This window comes from Elephas maximus, chromosome X (genome assembly GCF_024166365.1).
Source record: "Elephas maximus indicus isolate mEleMax1 chromosome X, mEleMax1 primary haplotype, whole genome shotgun sequence".
NCBI classification, from domain to species: Eukaryota; Metazoa; Chordata; class Mammalia; order Proboscidea; family Elephantidae; genus Elephas; species Elephas maximus.
In genome coordinates, this window is record NC_064846.1 from 41,208,745 (window position 1) to 41,225,800 (window position 17,056).

The window sequence follows — 17,056 nt, forward strand, 5'->3', positions numbered from 1 at the left end:
AAAAAGATGAAAAAACAACTATCCCAACTGGAAAAAAAAAATGAGGATCAATCTCAATGTGAGACAATTGTTAGAAGTTGTATCTGGGTATTCTCAAATCATCTGAAGCAAACAAAGTCTCCCTAGAAAGTCACTTTATAGGCAATATTTTCCTTCTTATGTGCTTCTAAGAAATGTTTATTTCCAACCATTTCCTAGTGGGATTAAAAATCTTTGAGAAAATAGAAATAGTTGGCTGAAATGAAACATAACTGTTATTTGTTTAGAACCTTCCTACAGTCCTAGGACATCTTGTCATCACTCTGAGCTTCATATTCGTCTGACGCATGCTGTGATCAGAGATACTATTCAATTCTCAGATGGAAAATTCACTTTATTTTTTTTGGTCAACATCAAGACATATATAAAGGCACACTTCATTAAATCCACATCACCAGTCAAGATGCAGTCTCAGCAGTAGGTAATCTCTGTTGGCAGTTTAGGTTCATTCTAGCCTGGCACCCCAAGGTGACCTGGTCTGCAAAGTGGAAAGTCAAAATTTTAGCTGATGTTCTAAATGTAATTCCAACTCCCACTGAAAAAGGCTTTCATCAACTCTGGAGTACACAGCCCTTCCTGACACAAAAAAAAAACAGTTCTTTTCAAACGCACACATTGCAAAATTTCTCCAACACATAAATCAGAGCAGTTCTCAGCACCACTAAGCAAAGACTGTTGTTTTTAGGTGCCATCGAGGAGGTTCCAACTCACAGCAACCCTATGCACAACAGAAAGAAACACTGTCCAGTCCTGTGACATCCTCACAATTGCTGCTATCCTGGAGCCAATTGTTGCAGCAACTGTGTAAATCCATCTCATTGGTGGTCTTCCTCTTTTTTGTTGACCCTCTACTTTACCAAGCATGATGTCCTTCTCCAGGGACTGATCCATCCTGACACAACACATTCAAAGTATGTGAGACATAGTGTCCCCTTTCTTTGTTCTAAGGGACATTCTGGTTGTACTTCTTCCAAGACAGATTTGTTCATTCTTTTGGCAGTCCATGGTATATTCAATATTCTTCACCAACATCACAATTCAAAGGCATCAATTCTTCTTTGGTCTTCCTTATTCATTTTCCAGCTTTCGCATGCATATGAGGTAATTGAAAACACCATAGCTGGGGTCAGGCACACCTTAGACTTCAAGGTAACATCTTTGCTTCTCAACACTTTTCAGCAGATTTGCTCAATGCAGTGCACCTTTTGATACCTTGACTTCTGCTTCTATGGGTGTTGACTGTGGATCCAAGTAAAATGAAATCCTTGACAACTTCAATCTTTTTTCCATTAATAATGATGTTACTCATTGGTCCATTTGTGAAGATTTTTGTTTTCTTTATGTTGTGGTGCAATCCATACTGAAGCCTGTGGTCTTTGATCATCAGTAGGCGCTTCACGTACTCTTCACTTTCATCGGCATAATGCAGATTGTGAATGAGTCTTCCTCCAATCTTGATGCCCCATTCTTCTTCATATAGTCCAGCTTCTCAGATTATTTGCTCAGCATACAGACTGAAGAGGTAGTGTGAAAGGATACACCCCTGACACACATCTTTTCTGACTTTAAACCATGCAGTATCCCCTTGTTCTGTTTGAACAACTGCCTCTTGATCCATGTTCAGATTCCTCATACGCACAATTAAATGTTCTGGAATTCCCATTCTCTGCAATGTTATCCATAATTTGTTATGATCCACACAGTCAAATGCCTTTGCATAGTCAATAAAACACAGGAAAACATACTTCTAGTATTCTCTGTTTTCAGCCAGGATCCATCTGACATCAGCAATGATATCCCTGGTTCCACGTCCTCTTCTAAATCCTGCTTGAGTTTCTGGCAGCTCCCTGTTGACATAAAACTGCAGCTGCTTTTGAATGATCTTCAGCAAAATATTGCTTGCATGTGATATTAAAGATATTGTTCAATAATTTCCATATTCAGTTAAATTACCTTTCTTAGGAATAGGCATAAATATGGATCTCTTCCAGTCAGTCTGCGAGGAAGCTGTCTTCCAAATTTCTTGGCATAGATAAATGAGCACTTTCAGAGCTGCATCCATTTGTTGAAACATTTCAATTGATATTCCATCAATTTCTGGAGCCTTGTTTTTAGCCAATGCCTTCAGTGCAGCTTGGACTTATTCCTTCAGTACCATCGGTTCCTGATCATATGTTACCTCCTGAAATGGTTGAACATCGACTAATTCTTTTTTGGTATAGTGACTCTGTGTATCCCTTCCATCTTCTTTTGATGCTTCCTGCATCATTTAATATTTTCCCCGTAGAATCCTTCAGTATTGCAACTCGAGGCTTGAATTTTTTCTTCAGTTCATTCAGCTTGAGAAATGCTGACCATGTTCTTCCCTTTTGGTTTTTTGTCTCCAGATCTTTGCACATGTCATTATAATACTTTATTTTCTCAATCCACCCTTTGAAATCTTCTGTTCAGCTCTTTTACATCATCATTTCTTCCTTTTGCTTTAGCTACTCGACATTCAGGAGGAAGTTTCAGAGTCTCTTCTGACATTAATTTTGGTCTTTTCTTTCTTTCCTGTCTTTTTAATGACCTCTTGCTTTCTTGATGTATGGTATCCTTGACGTCATTCCACAACTCGTCTGGTCGTCGGTCATTAGTGTTCAATACATCAAATCGATTCTTGAAATGGTCTCCAAACTCAGGTGGGATACACTTAAGGTTGTACTTTGGCTCTCGTGGACTTGTTCTAATTTTCTTCAGTTTCAACTTGAACTTGCATGAGTAATTGATAGTCTGATCCAAAGTTGACCATGCAGCATTGTACTTCAGGATAGATCTTGAAATGTTCTTTTTGACGATAAATGGAACGCCATTCCTGTTCAAGTTGTCATTCCTGGCATAGTAGACCATATGATTGTCTGATTCAAAATGACCAATACCAGTCCATTTCACCTCACTAATACCTAGAATATCAATGTCTATGCATCGCATTTCATTTTTGATGATTTCCAATTTTCCTAGATTCATACTTTGTACATTCCACTTTCTGATTACTAATGGATATTTGCAGGTGTTTCTTCTCTTTTTGAGTCATGCCACATCAGCAAATGAAGGTCCCGAAACTTGACTCCACCCACGTCATTAATGTCAAGTCTACTTTGAGGAGGTAGCTCTTCGCCAGATATCTTTTGAGTGCTTTCTAACCTGAGGGGCTCCTCTTCCCGCACTATATCATGCAGTGCTCCGCTGCTATTCATAAGGTTTTCACTGGCTAATTCTTTTCAGAAGCAGACTTCCAGGCCCTTCTTCCTAGCCTGTCTCAGTCTGGAAGCTTAACTGAAACCTTTCCTCCATGGGTGACCCTGCTGGTATTTGAAATACCGGTAGCATAGCTTCCAGCATAACAGCAATACACGAGCCCCCACAGTATGACAAACTGACAGCCGCATGGGGGAAGCAAGGACTACTCCATAGAAATTGAAATCTCAGCATGGCCTAGCATTGATTGTTACAGCATCATTCTGTGTCAAACAATCAATTATTAATAGCCAAATGCACTTTGTACCCTGTCTACTGTCCATCACACACAACATGATATCAATTAAAATAGGCTAACCTTTGGCAAAATTGGGGATGGCATTTGGGAATATGAATGCTGGGGTTGTTGTATTCCTTTGAGTTATGGTTATCCTGTTCCAGCCTGCAAGGAAAAGAAAGCATCCCTAGAGTAAGGGACTAGTTTTGTCTCAAAAAAAAAAGAAGAAGAAGAAAAGCTATTTCTGCTTCAATTCTACAGGAATAATGTGAGAGTGGGCCATAAGTAGGTAGAGGAAAAACTAATCATCTCCTTGTCGGAATTTTGTACTCCCAGTCAAGAAATGTTGAAGATGCTATCTGACATGTGAAAGAAGTCCTGTATCTAGGCAAGAATGAACAAAGATTTCTTCTTCTTCTTCTTGAGGTACCCTGAGAGAAGGAGCATAATTATTGAGACTAATTATAATGATGAATAACATCTATTGAGATCTATATACTTGTTACATGCCATTCCAAGTGCTTTTGGTTCCAGCAAGTCTATGAGGTAAATATTATTGTTACCCTCATATGGCAAATGGAAACTGAGACACAGAGAGATTAAGTAAATTGTCCCAAGTCACAAAGGTAGTAAATTGTAGAGCTGGGAATAGAATCCAGACAGACTGGATTCTATTTTGCTTTTTAATCCTGATACAATACTTCTTTTCAATAGAGCAAGCTATTCCTTGCCACTCAAGTTTTCCGGCTTTATAACATTGTATATTTATTTCTCTTGTGTTACTCTAGGGCCTGAAGCAAAGTCTTGCTTTGTTCTACCAGACCAAGTTGAACCAGATAATTAATTAAAGGAGAAGTAGAAGCCCATTAAGGAGCCCTACTGGCACAGTGGTTAAAGTGCTCAGCTGCTACCCACCAGCCACTCCGTGGGAGAAAGATGTGGCAGTATGTTTCCATAAAGATTACAGCCTTGGGAACCCTATGGGGCAATTCTACTCTGTCCTACAGGGTCATTATGAGTCAGAATCAATTTGACAGCAACAGTTTTAGGAGCCTGTTATCTTCATGGTGGTAACATCAATGAGTTATAAGTGAGAGATCCCAAAGGGAAAGAAAAAAATCTCAGGAAGAGGTTCAGGTGATTCTCCTTTTTCTGCAAACTTAGAGGTTCTAAGGAAGGATGATTTTACTTATATTATTTCCATCTCTCCAGTCAGTGCCTTGCAACTTCTCCCCTAAAAATTCCAACGGCCTCACACTGAAAGAATATAGCTGATAAATTTATTAGGACTATGATTTTAGTGATGGACTCATACCATTGTAAAAGATGGCCAAGGAGCAAGGAAAAGAGGCAAAACTTCACCTAAATGAATCATTTTGGAACAGAAATAAAGGTATTGTGACAGAATCCCAAATCATACCTCTTAGGCACCAGACTGAAAGTCCTATGGATGAAGTTGTCCCTTAGTACAGGATCCATCACAAATCTAGGGGAAAGAAAGCCTTCAGATCATACAGACAACACTCTGAGTTAAAAGTGTGTCCAGAACGGAAGAATGAACCCTCATTTCACCATCAGCGAACATCAAAAGTGACTTATACATTCGACAGAAGTTATTAACCAAAGGTATGCACTGGAATCATCTGAGGGGTCTTTTGAAAATAGGCACAGAACATGTGTTGATGGTCTATTCACATTGATTCATAGTTGGTTAAATAACCACACTGAAGAGTATGAATTATTGGAATTTAACCTGGAAGGAAGTCACAAATTCTGTACCATAGAGCTCTGTACTTGTTTCTGTCATAGTCAGTATTTATATTTTTGGTTTTAATGAAAGCTTAGATCCTCATTTAGGCTTAGATCATTCATTTCACTGAATAATGTCCAATTCTACTCTCTGGATGTAATTTGCAGCAGTGGTTGTTAATGCAGCATGCCTATCACAATTAACCGTGATAACTTTTTAGACTTTACATACCCAGGGATTCTAAGTCGGTAGAAATAATCTTTTTTTAAATTCTAATAGTGATTCTAATGCACCCCTCCCAATTAGAAATAATCGCATGTCAAATTATCACAGAATTTGTGCATTCATTCTTTATTTCAGCAACTATTACAGGGAACCTATTCCATTCCACACACTTGCTAGGCAGTGAGGACACCAACGTGAATAAGGAAATATATGTATATATATATATATCTGCCATTGAGGAACTAACAAACTAGAATGGAAGACAAATTTAAAAACAGGTAAATAACAAAACTACATGGCAAACATAAGCAACATGAATCAAATCCTATCAGATTCCAAAGTCCAGAATGATTAATTTGCACTAAGGGAGCTAAGAAACACTTCATATAAGATATACAATTTTAGCTGATTTCTTGAGGGATGAGGCATAAAAGGTTATGCATGTAAAGGCAATGAATAATGACAGAGCATGGCATATTTGGGACAGAGAGAGAAGTTTAATATAGCTGAAACCAAGAGCATGAAGATGTGTGAATAAACTGGAGATGAAAGTTAAGAATTTCATATTATAAAGTGGCTTGTATAGAATCCTAAGGAGTTTGGGATTTATTCTGTAGGTTGGTGGTTATTTGACCAGCCACAGACTAATTACAGAGAGTCTGAAAATTCATGTGTTTATATATATGTTTTAAATAAACAGCTACAAAAGACAACAGAAATTTTCAATGAGTAGAATGACATGAGTAGTTTTCTTTTCTAAGTAAAATAAATTTGGAAGCAATTTCATAAATTGAATTGTGTCCATGTGTCAATTTGGCTAGGCCATGATTCCCAGTACTGTGTGGTTGCCCTCCTTTTTGTGATCTGATGTAACTATCCTCTATTTGTGATGTGTTAAAGATCCAAAACCTCTTTATGATAATGAGGCAGGATTACTGTGGGGTGTATCTCGAGTCATACCCTTATTAAAGCCCATGACTCTAGTCACAGCCTTACTCAAGTCACCCCCTTACTTAAGTCACCACCTTACTTAAATCAAGTCATACCCTTGCTTGAGACACACCTATCTTACAAGAGATAAAAGGAGAGAGAAGCAAGCAGAGAGGGGAGGGATCTTACTACCACCAAGAAAGAAGAGCCAGGAGCAGAGCACATCCTTTGGACCCAGAGTCCCTGCACTGAAAACCTCGTAGGCCCCGGGGAAGATTGATGCCAAGACACATGGAGATCTCCAAGGAATGCCAGGCCCACAGATGTTGAAAGGAGTCAAGGACTTCCCCCCCAGAGCTGACAGAGAAAGAAAGCCTTCCAGGAATCTGGTGCCCTGAATTCAGCCTTCTAGCCCCCTAAACTGTGAGATAATAAATTTCTGTTTGTTAAAGCCATCCACTTGTGGTATTTCTGTTACAGCAGCACTGGATAACAAAGAAAGCCATGTACAGAGAGAATTGGAGTGTAAAGAGACAAAAGAGGGGGAATATATAGAAGACAGTTCTAACAGTTTAGCTGAAAGATGATGATGGTTAGTCTAAGATGTAAAGGAGTGTTTCATTTGTTGTTGGTTGCCGTCAAGTTGATTTTCGACTCATGCTGACCCCATGTGACAGAGTAGAACTGCCAATAGGTTTTCTAGGCTATAATCTTTACAAGAACAGATTGCCAGGTCTTTCACCCACAGAGTGGCTGAGTGGGTTTGAACCACCAATCTTCAGTAAGCAGCCAAGCGCTCCTTGTGTTATGTATAAGGCATGGAAAGATCCTCATGGACAACATCATAAAAAGCCCTGTATGACATGCTAAGAGTCTGTATTCTATCCTGTAAGCATTAAAGAGCCATTGAAACATTCTGCTTATTTATATGTTTTAAAGAGAAGTATGGAGAGAAGAGAGAAAAGGACTATTTTGGAAAAGTGAAAAAAAATTGTCGTATTCCCAATACCCAGAATTGTCCTTAATATTTTGGCCTGTTTGTTCCTAGTCTTTTTTCCTATGCATAAACTAATTTTGTAAAATCACATAATTGTCCAGTAAAAATTTGGACATTAAAGCTAAAAACACTTTTATCTTCTACCTCTAATCTCAATTCTCTCCCTTACTCCCTGGTGATAAAAATTTTTATAAGCTTAGTGGCAACTCTTTGAGCCTTTTTTAAATACAACTTACTAATAACTGCATTCATAGAAATTTATAGTTATAGCTATAGTATTATTTTCTGTGGTTTTAAGAAATTATGTGAATAACATAAGGCTTTAAGTATCATTCTGCCCCTTGCTTTAAATTTTTTATAGATTTCTTTGTCAGTTGATAAAAGTCTACCTCATTAAGTTGAATTTATATAATATTCAAAGTATGGATATAGTGCTATGTATTTATCACTTCCCCTATTGATGGATATTTAGGTTTTTTACTTTTTTTGCATTAACCACAATGGAATTAATATCTTCATAAATGTCTCTGAAAACAAATAACAATATTTCTTTCAAGAAGATACCTGGAGGTGAAACCATGAGCTAAAGAGATGGTCATTTTTCTATTTTAATAGATAATACCAAGTTTTCTTACAAAGTAGCTACAACAGATTAATCAATTTACACTTCTACCAGCAGTGTGTGAATGTACCAGTTTCCCCATGATTTGTCAACTCTTTATATTGCAAGACTTTTAAATTTTACAAATCTCATTTAGAAAAATTATAATTGTTTATTTGCATTTACCTAATTGCTAAGGAGGTTCATTATGTTTTCATATGTTACAGAATAATATTTTGAGACAATTAAGAGCCTGTTACACTCCAGCCCTCCCCCTTGCCAGGGACAGATTACCAAATAAGCAAGTATACAAGGGCTTACTTGTGCTTACTCTAGGCTAAAACCAAACCCACTGCCGTCGAGTCGATTTCAACTCATAGCAACCCTATAGGACAGAGTAGAACTGCACCATAGGGTTTCCAAGGAGCACCTGGTGGATTCGAACTGCTGACCTCTTGGTTAGCAGCAGTAGGACTTAACCATTACGCCACTAGGGTTTCCTACTCTAGGTTAGAGTGGGGAAAAAAATGTACAACAAAATTCAAATTAATAGCAAAAACCAGATTTACCAGTCAGAGAAAGACCCGAGGAACCCTGTCTTAGTTATCTAGTATTGCCATAAAAAGAAATACCACAAGTGGATGGCTTTAACAAAGAGAAATTTATTTCCTCACAGTAAAGTAGGCTAAAAGTCCAAATTTAGGGCGCTGGCTCCAGGGAAAGGCTTTCTATGTTGTCTCTGGAAGAAGGTCCTTGTCCTCAATCTTCCCATGGTCGAGGAGTTTCTCAGGCACAGGGTCCCCAGGCCCAAAGGATGCGCTCTGCCCCTGGTGCTGCTTTCTGCTTGCTTCCCTTTCCTTTCATCTCTTGAGAGATAAAAGGTGATGCAGGCCACACCCCAGGGAAACTCCCTTTACCTTGGGTCAGGGAGATGACCTGAGTGAGGGTGATGTTATAATCCCACACTAATCCTCTCAAAATAAAATTACAATCACAAAATGGAGGACAACCATACAATACTGGGAATCATGGCCTAACCAAGTTGATATACACATTTTTGGGAGGACATAATTCAATCCATGACACTGCAGTTCCAAGTCAGAGGGGTGTCTTAGGGCCATAGTCTCATGGGATCCTCCAGTTTCTGTCAGACCAGTAAGTCTGGTCTTTATTGTGAATGTGGTCCATTAGTTCTTTGGACTAATTGCTCCCTTGAGTCTTTTGTTTTCTTTCCTCTCTTTTACTCCAGATGGGAAGAGACCACTAGTTTTATCTTAGACAGCCACTTGTAAGCTTTAAAGACCCCAGACGCTACTTAAAGTAGGGTGTAGAACATTGTTTTTATGCACTGCGTTATGCCAGTTGGCTTAGATGTCCCCTGAGTCTATGGTTCTTAGCCTTTAAGCCTAGTATCTTCATCCGAGGAGTTGTTTCATGGTGCGTAAGAAGTTTCCATGACTGTGGCCCTCGTGTATTTATATGTGGCCCTCTATTGTTTATATTGTTATAAGTGCAAACATCTACAAATATGTATATAGAGATATCCACAACGTAACCTATATCTACAGGTGGGTGCACTCTCTTACACCCTCCCACACCTCTTTAGCATACCTGTCTACCTATGTATCCCTTCATAAATTACTGTTAATACTGTTGTTACAGGATTTCCTATGTTATAGTAATTGCTGTAGTCTCCCTTTGTTCTTGTGTTCCTTTCAGTGTTTTCCTTTGCCTTTATCAGGTTCTACTGACTTACCTCACACAGTATATTGCCTTTCCCTTCACCAATATTACCACATGTCCCATTAATAAATGTTTGTCTCTATGCATTTGCATAATCTAGATCTTTCATGTAAATAGGATCATACAATATGTGCCCTTTTGTATCAGACTTATTTCACTCAGCATAATGTTTTGAAGGCTCGTCCATGTCATAGCATGCATCAGAATTGCATTTCTCTTTATGGTTAAATAACATCCTGTTGTATGTGTATGCCATATTTTGTTTATCCATTCATCTGTTGATGGATGAACACTTGAGTTGTCTCTATCACTTGGCAATTGCGAATAATGCTGCAGTGAACATTGTTGTACACGTATCTGTTTTAGTCCCTGTTTTAAATTCTTTTTACTGTACACCTACAGGTGGAATTGCTGGGGCATATGGTAGTTCTATGTTTAACTTTTTGAGGAACACGCTAACCATTTTCCATAGTGACTACATCATTTTACATCCCTACCAGCAATGCATGAGGATTCCAACTTCTCCACATCTCACAAACACTTGGTATTTTCCACTTTTCTGATAATAGCCATCCTAGTGGGTGTAAAGTGGTGTTTTATTGTGGTTTTGATTTGCATTTCCCTAATGACTAACATTGAGCATTTTTTCATGTGCTTATTGACCATTTATATATGTTTTTTGGAGAAATGTCAATTCAAGTCCTTTGCCCATTTTTTGTTTGGGTTGTTTGTCTTTTTGTTGTTGAGTTGTAGGAGTTCTTTACATACAGGTAGTGGCCAATTATGACAGGGTTCCTTTTCGATGACTCCATCATAAGTTGGTTCTGATATAAGTTGAATACTTCTTTTTTTTCATTATGATTGCCTTTCATTATCAGTATCTTTGTAATTCCAATCTTAATTTGTTTCTGGGGGTTGGAAACATTACACATGAACTTACAGATATATTTTAATATTGTATGTAGTACATATTACTAACAATAAGATGTAAAAAAAAAAGTCAGAAGGTCATAAGTGCAGTTCGCCATAACTCGAATACATTGTAAGTCAAGGACTACCTGTATTCTGGATATTAAATTATTAGATATATGGTTCCCAAATATTTTATCCCATTCTGTAGGTTGTATCTTCACTTTCTTTATAGAGTCCTTTGATGCATAAAATTGTTTCATCTTGATGAAGTCTCATTTACCTATTTTTTTTCTTTTGTTGTTCATGCTTTGGTATCATAACTAAGAATCCTTCGTCAAAAATAAGGTCTTAAAGTTTTACCCCTATGTTCTCTTCTAAAAGTTATATGATTTTATTATCTTCTGTTTAGATCCTTGAACCATTTCAAGTTAATTTTTGTATATGGTGCGAGATATTAGCCCAACTTCATTCTTTTACATGTGGACAACAAGGTGTCCTAGCACCATTCATTGAAGAAACTATTCTTTTCCCATTGATTAGACTTGGCACCCTTGTTGAAAAGCAATTGGTCATAGACATATGAGCTTATTTCTGAATTCTCAGTTATATTCCATTGGTCTATATGTCTATCATTATACCAGTACCACACTGTTTTGACTACTGTAGTTTATAAAATGTTTTGAAATTAAGAAACATGAGTCTTCCTACTTTTTCAAGATTGCTTTGGCTATAGCCTCTTGCAATATACAATTCCACGTAAATTTGATGATTGGTTTTTCCTTTTCTCCAAAAAAGGCTGTTGAAATTTTGATAGAGATTATATTGAATCTGTAGATTGCTTTGGGTAGTGCTGACATTTTAATAATATTAAGTCTTCCAATCCATGAACATGAGATGTATTTACATTAATTTTGGTCTTCTTTAACTTCTTTCAGCAATGTTCTGTAGTTTTCAGTGTACAAGTCTTTAAATTCCCTGGTCAAATTTGTTCCTAGGTATTTTATTATTTTAGATGCTATTGTCAATGGACCAGGTCCCTAGGTGGCATATGGTTTGCCCTTGACTGCTACCCTAAAGGTTGGTGGTTCTAACTCACCCAATGGTACTGTGGAAAAAGGGCCTGGTGATCTGCTTCCATTAAGATTAAGCCAAGAAAACCCTATGCAGCATTTTTACTCTGTATCACATAGGGTCACACATGGGGTCACTATGAGTCAGAATTGGCTCGATGCCAACGGGTTTTCTTTATAAATAGACCATCTGCTAGGACATAAAATAAACCTCAATAAATTTAAGAAGATTAAAACTATACAAAGTATGTTCTCTGAACAAATGGAATAAATTTAGAAATCATTAGAAGGATATTTGAGAAATTTAAGAATATGTGGAAACTAAACAACACATGCTTAAGTATCAAGTAGGGCAAAGAAGAAATTACAAGGGAAATTAGAAAGTACTTTAAGAAGAATGAAAATGAAAACACAAAATACAAAACTTAAGCAATACAGTGAAAGCAGTGCTCAAAGAGAAATGAAAAGTGTAAATGCCAACATTAAAAAAGAAGAAAAATTGCAAACAATACTTAACCTTCCACCTTAAGAAACTAGAAAAACTCAAAGAAAGCAGAAGAAAGGAAATAATAAAGATTAGAATAGAAATCAATGAAGTAAAGAACAGAAAAACTGGTGTTTTTGTAGATGCCCTTTATTAGGTTGAGAAAGTTCCCTTCTATTCCTAGTTTGTTGAGTGTTTTTTATCATGACAGGATGTTGGATTTTGTCAAGTATTTTTTCTACAACTATTAAGATGTTAGGTGTTTTCTGTCCTATATTCTATTATTATGGTGTATTACATGGATTCATTTTTGTATGTTGAACAAACCTTGCATTCTTAGGATAATCCTTGATCGTGGCATAAAACCCTTTTTATATTCTACTGCATTCAGTTTGCTAGTATATCACTGAGAATTTTTGCATCCATATTCATAATGGATATTGGTCTATAGTTTTCTTTCCTCATTATGTCTTTGTCTGGTTTTGGTATCAGGGTAAAAATACTGCCCTCATAAAATGAGTTGAGAAGTGTTCCCTCCTCTCCTGCATTTTGAAGGAGTTTGTAAATGTTTGGTATTAATTCTCCTTTAAATGTTTGGTAGAACTGACCAGTGAAGCCATCTGGTCCTGGACTTTTTCTTGTGGTAAGTTTTTGCTGTTGTTGTTTTGATTTCCCTCATTATTAATCAAATCTTTTTCCTTGTTATGGGTATCTTCTGATTTTCAATTTCTTCAATTTTAATAGTTTCAATGTTTCTAGAAATTTCTCTAATTGATCTAGGTTATCTGATTTTGGGGGCCATACAGAAGTTCATAGTATTCCGTTATTATCCTTTTTATTTCTGTATTAATGTTCTCTCTTCATTCCTGATTTTAGTAATTTGAGTTTTCTCTCTTCTTTTCCGGGTTAGTCTGGCTAAAATGTGTCCATTTTGTTGATTTTCCAAAGAAACACCTTTTGGTTATATTGCTTTTTTTCTATGGATCACAATGGTCCAATCTGCAACCCATCATGAAGATGGCGCAGGACTGGGAACATTTCTCTCCATTGTGCATGGGGTCACCATGAGTCAGGGGCCTGCTTGATGGCAACTAGAAACAGAGAGCTAAAAGTTTTAAATGGGAAAACAAGAAACAAAATAACACAAAATGTCAGAAGCAAGACAAAACATAATATTAAAATAAAGGCAATTGTTTTAACTCCTTTATTAAGGGTGAAGAAACTCAGATTGAATCAAATTTATAAATCAAATGAAGGACATGTAAAAGAGATAAACATAAAATAAAGTGAATTAGAGAGGATAAAATTATGTTTCTATGCCTTTATCTATATCTACATTTAAATCTATATCTACAACCATACATACATAAAGATAAGCCAGTAATATGCAAACAAACCAAATGAAACCTTCATCATACACTAAATATTACATATTTTGGGATAGGTGGAGGGGGTTTGTATTCTGTACTGTTTATATGGCTGTTTATTCTAGCTTCAGCACCACACATACCACTGTAGCTCTGGGAAATTTGGTTGGAATTATATTAAATGTCCACATTTACATTTGTTGTTGGCTGCCATTGAATTGGCCCTCAACTCATGCAGACACCATGCACAACAGGATCAGACTGTCGTGATCCACAGGGTTTTCATTGACTGATTTTTAGACGTAGAGCACCAGGCCTTTCTTTCTAGTCTGTCTTAATCTGGTAGCTCTACTGAAATCCGTTCAGCATCCTAATAACCAAACCCGCTGCCATTGAGTAGATTCCGACTCATAGCGAGCCTATAGGACAGGGTGGAACTGCCCCATAGGGTTTCCAAAGAGTGCTTAGTGGATTTAAACTGCCAACCTTTTAACCACTACGCCACCAGGGTTTCCTCCAGCATCACAGCAACATGCAATCCGCCACTATCTGTGCATGAGGTACACTGGACGGGAATGGAAATGCAAGTCTCTCAACTGGAAGGTGAGAATTCTACCACTGAGCCATCACTGCCCTCCTACATTTAAATCTACTGGGAGGGAATAGTCGTCAGTACAATATTGTCTTCCTATCCTAGAATCACAGAATCTCCATTTACTCATGTTTCTTTTAATGTACATCTATAAAATCTAATAGCTTTCTTCGGAAAGTTCCCTACACATTTCTTGTACATTTATTGCTCTTATGCGTAGAATTTTTACTATTATATGTGTTAATTTATTATTGTAGGTATACAGTAAAACTTAAATTTTACCCTTTATTTTGTAACTGGAAACCTTACTGAATTATTTTTTTCTAATGATTTTTCACCTGATTCTTTTACTAGGGAGCAACCTTACAATTTAAACAGTGCTGATTTTGTGATCTCCTTTCTGATATGTATATATATATATATACACACACACACACACACAAACATATATTTCTTTGCCTTTTGTCACATTTGGCAGGACTTTCAGAAAAATGAGAAATAATGAAATGATGATGATAATAGTAGGCTTTCCCCCCCTAGTTTCTGATTTTAATGGGAATGGTTTTAATTTTTCACAATCAGATGTAAAGTTAGGTATCGACTACAGAAAATTTTTTATTGTGCTTTAAGTGAAAGTTTACAAATCAAGTCAGTCTCTCATACAAAAACTTATACACACCTTGCTATGTGACCCTAGTTGCTCTCCCTACAATGTGACAGCACACTCCTTCTCACCACCCTGTACTTCCCTGTCCATTTAACCAGCTCCTTTCCCCCTCAGCCTTCTCATCTCACCTCCAGACAGGAGCTGCCCACATAGTCTCATGTGTCTACTTTAGCCAAGAAGCTCACTCCTCACCAGTGTCATTTTCTGTCTTATACTCCAGTCTAATCTTTGTCTGAAGAGTTGGCATTGGGAATGGGTCCAGTTTGGGGCAAACAGAGGGTCCTGGGGCCATGACTTCTGGGTCCCTCCAGTCTCCATCAGACTATTAAGTCTGGTCTTTTTACGAGAATTTGAGGTCTGCATCCCGCTGTTCTCCCACTTCATCAGGGATTCTCTGTTGTGTTCCCTGTCAGGCCAGTCATTGGTGGTAGCCAGGCTCTATCTAGTTCTTCCAGTCTCAGGCTGATGGAGTCTCTGGTTTATGTGGCCCTTTCAGTCTCTTGGACTCATATTTACCTTGTGTCTTTGGTGTTCTTCATTCTCCTTTGCTCCAGGTAGGTTGAGACCAATCGATGCATCTTAGATGGCCACTTGCTAGTGTTTAAGACTCCAGATGCCTCCCACCAAAGTGGGAAGCAGAATCTTTTAATAAATTTTGCTATGCCAGTTGAGAATTTGAGGTCTACATCCCACTGCTCTCCTGCTCCCTCAGGGGTTCTCTGTTGTGTTCCCTGTCAGGGCAGTCATCGGTTGTAGCCGGGCACCATCTAGTTCTTCAGGTCTCAGGCTGATGGAGTCTCTGGTTTATGTGGCCCTTTCTGTCTCTCGGGATCATAATTACCTTGTGTCTTTGGTGTTCTTCATTTGACTAGAGAAAATTTTTACCATATTATGTAAGTATACTTGTATTTCTAGTTGTTTGCCTTTTTGTTTTTTTTTTTTTTTTTCCTTCAACTTCAGAAACAGATGTAAGATTTTGTAAAAATGGTGTGGGGGCAGTGTCTGACCTCCTCTAACTTCACAGCCCAAGCAAGGCTGATTCTTATGAGGCAGAGGTCAAACATGCCTCCTTTCTCCGCCATCTTTATCAATTCTGACGCCAACCGTCCCTCCCACAGCACTCCCTATTTCTCTGCTGGTGTGGGTAATTCATAGCAATGACCACACAGAACTCACAGACCATACTCGTGATTATGGGGTTTATTAGGGAAGTAACAGTTACAATTCAGGCTCAGGAACACTTAGGATACAGTTTTTCCATCAGGACCGCTTCTTCCCAGCCGTGCTCAAAGGCACGCCTCTCCATGGCCCTCGGCCTCTGCCCAAAGGCACTCAGCTTTCTCTCTCCACGAGCCCGGAAGCCCATCACGCTCTCTCCTGCTGCCGGGTTTCTGCTGCTGCTTCTTGCTGCCTTTAGTGTTACAGTTCTCTCTCTCTCCCTGTCAAATTTTGCTAACAGGCTTATGCTAACTGTGTTAGCATAAATTAAGGTTTTAAACTTGTACTTAATCCTGAAACCATTTATTTAGTACAGGAATTACCTTTTCCATGGAAATTTTGTGGGAGAAAAAAAGCCATAAACCTATCTCAGTCTTTTATGAACATGATCACTCGGTTCCTTTTCAGTACCTTCAATGTGTTACTGATTTGTTCATGTTTTCCACTGTTATTGAGTCAGCATTGATCATTTAATATTTTCTTACAAAATCTTCAATTGCATCGAGATTTCTAAACTTTAAAATCTTTTTAATAATCTCATACTTAACTACATTTATATCCCAATGTTAATTCCTAATCTAAGTAATCTGTGTGTCTCTCTCTCTCTTTTTTCTCTTGATTTGATAGGCTAAGGCTGTATCTGTGTGTGTGTGTTTACATGGAAACGGCTTTTGGATTTTTTAACAGCACTTCTGTTTTCTAATTTATAATTTACAACTTTATCTTTTTAAAGTCCTTTCTCCTACATTTCATAGATTTTTTTTTACTTCATGACTTGAGTGCTTTATTCATTTATTGTCTTTCTTCTGATTGAATCATTTACAATTATGGATTTGTACATGAGTTTGGTTTTCATGTTTCCATAAGTTTTGATATGTTGACTTTTCATTATTGATATTTTCTAAATGTTATAATCTGTAATTGCAATTACAATTTTCTCTTCAGCA